Source organism: Clavelina lepadiformis, chromosome 3 (genome assembly GCF_947623445.1).
Source record: "Clavelina lepadiformis chromosome 3, kaClaLepa1.1, whole genome shotgun sequence".
Taxonomy (NCBI): Eukaryota; Metazoa; Chordata; class Ascidiacea; order Aplousobranchia; family Clavelinidae; genus Clavelina; species Clavelina lepadiformis.
The window spans coordinates 25,123,629-25,129,943 of NC_135242.1; positions in this window are offsets into that span (position 1 = coordinate 25,123,629).

A 6,315-nucleotide genomic window follows, 5' to 3' on the forward strand; every position below is an offset into this window, starting at 1 on the left:
TAAAGCACTGTGGCCGCAATAGGGAGCACGACATATGGCCGCGGGAAAGTGGCCGCGAACAAACTCACCGGGGTCAACTGAACGTGACGTAAATTGACCGCAGACAAACTGACTGTGACATAAACTGGCCGGCGATCAAATTAACCGTCGATAAATTGGCCGGCGATCAAATTAACCGGCGACAAATTGGCCGTCAAAAGGTCAAAATTTTAAACTCGGTAGTATATGATATGTAAAGTAAATATTTGTTTGTAACTATTTCCTTTGTTTTTAACAAAATTGTTTTTTATTTCAATACACATTGAAACGTTTATTGAAATAAACAGAAGTGACTAGATAGTGAATTAGAATTTTGACCTTTTGACGGCCAATTTGTCGTCGGTTAATTTGATCGCCGGCCAATTTATCGACGGTTAATTTGATCGCCGGCCAGTTTATGTCACAGTCAGTTTGTCTGCGGTCAATTTACGTCACGTTCAGTTGACCCCGGTGAGTTTGTTCGCGGCCACTTTCCCGCGGCCATATGTCGTGGAACCGCCGCAATAAATGCGGCTTGAACGTGTTCGCTACCAGATGGCGCCATACCGTTGTAATGACCTCGTTCCTGTTCAATGGACATGGTGGACAGTTCTAATTTCGGGCAACTATATAAGAAATAAAAACAAAAAAAACGAAATAAAAAATGTATGACAATCGAAACTTGCACAAAAACTTGCTCGTTAACGGGGGCTCAAGCGATGAGCAATTATCGCCAGGTTTAAAGCGTGGAAATATTCTCCAAGGACAAAGGCATTATCATATCATAGTGTAACGTCATGATCTCGATTTGGTTCCTCACTCCAAGATAAATAATAAATTTTGTTTTTCTTGGAATTGGATTCGACTTTGGCAATAAAAATCTTGTATTTGCAACAAGTTTTAATTTTTAAGGAAACTCGATTTGCTTTTGTCGGTGGCAGAGTTATTTTTATTTTTTTTTATTTCACTTCCACTCAGTCGTTCGCAGCTTGCTTAGCTTACTGACCCTGCCCGTAATGTAGTGTTGGTCAGACAAACAAATAGGCTTAGGCTAGCTGCTTTTTTTAGGTTTTTGAACAAGGTTTTGAGCAGTATTACCAGAATACCGGTTGTTTGTAATGGTGCTGGTGCATAGGCCTAGCTTATTCTGTCGCATGTATATCTGTAGCCTATATGTGCAGTTGTGGGCAGGCATCTACATTTAAACCTGGCACCATAGTTCTGCACTTGGGTAAATTTAGAACTACAGGCTACATCAGTAGGACCTAAGACAGGCAATAGCAGGTCTGACATACAAGCGCACAACCACAGGATGCCTTTGTATACTAAACCCCAGCTATATTGTTACGTCATCTGGTTGTGTACTTGTATACCAGACCCCAATAGGCTTTACTCACAGACTTACCCGTATTTCAACTTTAGGCTTGGTGAAAACTTAACAGTTATATTAATCATACGGTAATTAGGCCAGCTTAGCATAAGTTTGAAATCATACATTAGGCAGTACCTGCCGACTACCAGTACAGAATATAGCCTAGTAAATAAGTAAGAGTTGGACTTAAATAAGTTGGCCTGCATAACAACAAGGTGGTTGGTGGTGCCAAAATGGAATGTTTTAGAAGTACAAGCTATAGACTATAGGCCTAGAAGTGTATATCAAAAAATCGACTGGGGCAGTCTTATATATCTAGGTTAGTTGACATGTTTCTAGCTTAGAATATTCTATGTATATATTTATAATGGATCATATAAGTTAAGAACATAAATGAAAATGGGCTTCTTGTATATTCCTTTAATTCAGTAAATTACTGGTATGTTCTATTTCCAAGCAGGTTCTAATCCTTATAATTAGATGTTCATTTAGCCTTGATTATAAGCGCAATATTATTCATAAGTAAATCTATCACACTGTTGGCCTTTCTTGCCCATTTTTGCTTTGAAAACAACATCGCTTTTGTGCATATCTACTGTATAATGATAAATGGCCATAGTCGTATGCAATGGATGACTTAAAGACTTGTGAAGCGTGTATTGTAGACCTGAGAAATCATCAATACAATGCTTGTAGCAAACCTTTATAATAAGTGCATTCGGGTTATCTTAGCTTGGAATTAGTTCAGCTCTGTTTAAAAGTAGTGGCTACAGCCCATTTGGGCTGTCTGTTTCTGTGAGTATCATAGGTGTATGTATGTGACATCTTTTGTTTCCTTTGTCTGACTGCAGTTTTGATTTTTGGTCTATTCTATTAATTATTATCATTTATCATATATGTGTTTGTATGGTTGATTTTCAACTTTACAAGATCTTTCAGATGGCCATATGTATACAGAATTGGTTTATTCTAATCCAGCCGTAATTTGTAAAACAAAGTCTTATGGAATGTAATTTTGCTTCTCGGAGAAATTTTGTGGTCTATATTATTTTGATGATAGAGCAAGTATAGAATCCAGAGTGTAATGCATTAAACCTGATTTTCCGAAGTAAGCTGTCTTTTGCAATGTAAAAGAGCACAGGTTAAAAGGAGATTAGTGCAAAGAAGTATTTCAGGAGATGATAATTTATGTTACCGCTGTAGCAGTTTTTGGTGACACCCAAAATGTTGTAAATATGCTAAAAGTATGTCATAATTCTAAGTAATAATGTCTTGATAAATATTGGTACGTTTTGATATCAGAATTTAAACCGAATGACTCATGAATTTAACTTTTATCTTGTTTCTTGAATTAATTCTTTCATCCATCACAAAGCCAATTGCTGTTGCCAGATATGTCATTTCCTTTTAGTGTTTTAACTTTGAGTTTAACAAAAAGTTATAGAAACATTGTGCTTTGATGCGGAGGTGGTTTCACCGATTTTTGTTTTTCTTTACTGCTACAGAAATTTTTCTTGTCCATAGTTTTATACCATAATTATTTTGCAACAAATTTTTCTCATTTCTGCTGCAATTAATTCGGCTGAAATGTTATTCTATGTAATTGAATATTTTCTACAAGTAAGTTTACCGCTAGTTGTGTTTTCCCTTTAAACATGCTATGGGTGATTAGTAATTTGATGCTGACCTGTAGACCACCTCATACATTGTCCTTTTCATTGTTTGACATGAGCGATTCCCTTTTAAGAGGAGTCGTTGTAGGTTTCTTCAACGCATCAACTTTTATGATGGCAATATGCGCCGTTTTTCAGGGTTACTTATGTTCTTACTTCGTGAAGTTAGCAGCAAAGTATAAATATTATTTCCATGTAGTAGTATATAGATTTTGCCGGTTCAGTTTCTGTTTGAAGAAAGCGATTGTTTAGTTACGGTCAATTTACGTGAACGTGTTCCTTTTTACTTTTCCATGTTTGGAATCAATGGTATGAACCGTTTTTAGTTATTTATATTACGCTGCTACACCGTTCTAGGGAATTATTTTTAGAACGATCTGAAGAGACCTAGTCGCGTCGGTCATAGACGAGTGAATCATTTAATTCCGCCCCACAATAGACGTCACAGAATAGCATCTAGGCCGGTCGGGTGTGCTTGTCGTTCGAACGAACTTCGACTGGTATGAGGTTCTATCAAAAGAGACGAAATTTAATCCTACTGAGAAACTTGACGGTAAGTGCTAGCTACGCCCGTCAGCCCAGTTAGCACAACGAGTAATGAGTAGGGCCATTTTTATTTTGACCTAAAAAAAATTTTTTTTGACTTTATTTTTATCAAATTTTGACTTTATTTTGACCTAACGAAATTGCTTATTTGTAGAGGCCACAGTTCTTCCTCTAGTTACCCAAACATAATATTTTGTCGATTTCAGACCCAAACGTAATATTTTGTTGAAAAGTCAAGGTGTTTTATGGATTATAAAAAGTGCGTCGTGTTTTTTGGCGATAGATTTAGGTAGCTTGTGTTATTTTGTCCTTGTGAAAAGGGCACTTTGCCTCGATTTTTTCCGAATGGTAAATTCTAATAAACAGCAAATTAAACAGGGAAGAAGTAATGTAACTCCCTTCACGCGGCATAAGGATTAATTTATTTAAATACGTAACAATGAATAAACAATGGACAATTTGCGATAAAAGTTACTGCTGATCCAAGTGGGCATTGTGACTTATTTCCTGCTTTTATGGGTTAATATGGTTTAATTGTGTCGCAGTTCCTGATTTACAATGCTTCCACGAGGATTTTTACAAAAATTACTCTCAAGAAACACAAAAACTTTGTCAAAAGCCATAATTTGACAAATTTTGACTTTATTGAAAATTTTGACTTTATTGTAAATTTTGACTTTATTTTGACCTATAAACTTCTTAGAAACAATCCCCTAGGTGCTGAAAACAATTTTATTCTTTGATTCGTGGTCAGACGAGGTCCTTAAAAATTTTTGACTTTATTGACTTTTGCGGGCCCTAGTAATGAGGAATTAGATGAATTTTAGTCTTGCTCATTCAGACTAATAGTTTAGCACCTAAGGAGAGGTTAGAATGACGAAAAGAAATTCGTATATAATCGCGGCAAATTTTTCGTACGATCGGTGCCGGTAGAAGCGTGTCGGTCACAACTGGTAGAAAACTGTTGAGGCTGGCAGATAAAGTAGTGAGCTGGCGTAATTCTATTGTGGCGTCAAATGAATCACTAATCGCAGAAGATCTCTTGGGACCAATTTTGCGGACCAACCTAAAAAAAATAACCAAAAATTTCAACCCTCTCATTAGCTGTCCTGGTCGTCATTGATTACGTCATTATCGTACGAGCTGCGTTGTACAAAGGTTTATTTTCCTCATCGAATAAGCAGACAGTCATAATTCTGAAAGCCATACTCCGGTCGCGGTAAAACACGATATTGTCAAGCGGTTGCAGTTCGTGCATTCTTGAGCTTGGTTATCGCAATGAAATCTCGGATTTTTGGCAAAACCTCCCACTCAAGCTCACATGCAGCTTATCTGCGACATATTTGAATACAATATCTGGTTTACCGCGATTGTGTTTCGTTGCGCCAAGCGATATAATCTACGACGCAGCATTTGTAATCGTCATGAGAACATCCTTAAACCGCTAAGCAGATTTAAACTGGCCATAAAAGCTTCGATTTAGAACAAAAATTTTAGACGTCGCTCTCGGGTTTTAGACTTTTTTGCTGAACTTGTCTAGACTCTTCATTGTTACGTCACAAGCGGGTATTGGTATCTACGGTTTCCTTTGTTGTGAACTTGGTTAGACATTTCCTTTAATGAGAATTCAAAATTAAGTTGTATCAAGTTGATTGAGCTTGGCAACTTCACTCTCTCGTCTTTGTCAGCGCAATGGTTTGTCAAGTTCTTGAAACTGCTAAGAACATTGTTGATGACACGCGTGTCCAATCGTCTGTTACGTCATAGACGTCACAGAGAGTAAAGTTTTTAACCAAGCATGTATATCACCTGCGTCTTTATACAAAGCGCTTCGGTCGCTTTCTAATTGACTTTTAACCAAATCGATTGAGGGACTTCGAGTGCTTTCCGCTACTGGATCGATGGAAAAACTTTCGCGTCATCGAGCGTTTTGTTCAATTGACTTTGCAAGGTTAGATTGTGAAAGCAAATGAAGTAGCTTCGTTAATACGAGGCCTGGGACCGTATTCTTGCATTTATTTACTGTTCGCAAACTGATAACCGTGTCATCACGCTCTCCGTTACTCGTCACTCATTGTTAACTCATAATCAGGCCTGTGTTGACCTTATGACGTCTAATAGGCGAGGAACGTCGCAAGTGGAGCGTCGTTAATTTTAAGGTCGTTGGTGATGGGAATTAAGATTTATGTCTGTAGCGGCCCATCTAGTCTGGTGACAGATTTTAGCGCTGTGCTATTTTGAAGAGAGTAAGACGATAAGTTGTAGCATGTCACGCTGTCTTGTGAAAGCATTGATCAAGGGTAAAAAGTTAGTTGTTTTGAGGGTTTGTTAATTTGCAACACATTTCATCGGAAGCCAGTGTTAGCTTTTGTGAATATTTTTATATGAGGCATTTTACATCTAGGATGTTGCACGATGGTGATTCTGTTGTCATTGTAAAGCATGGAGTCTCCTCATTCACCTAGGACCTGTATAATTTGTAATTCATTGTTGACTTCTTCTATTTCACATGCGGTAGCCGAGTCAGCAAGCTGTCCATCATGCACACATGATCAGAGCATGGTTGACTACACACACTGCTTTATGTGTAAAGCTAACAAGCCAATTTGTTCAATACCACCCCTGATAGTTGTCTAGAGATTGTTAGATTTTCACAGGTTATAGTTATAACTTGCCTTTATGTCTGTATTGATTCAATTTAGGTGG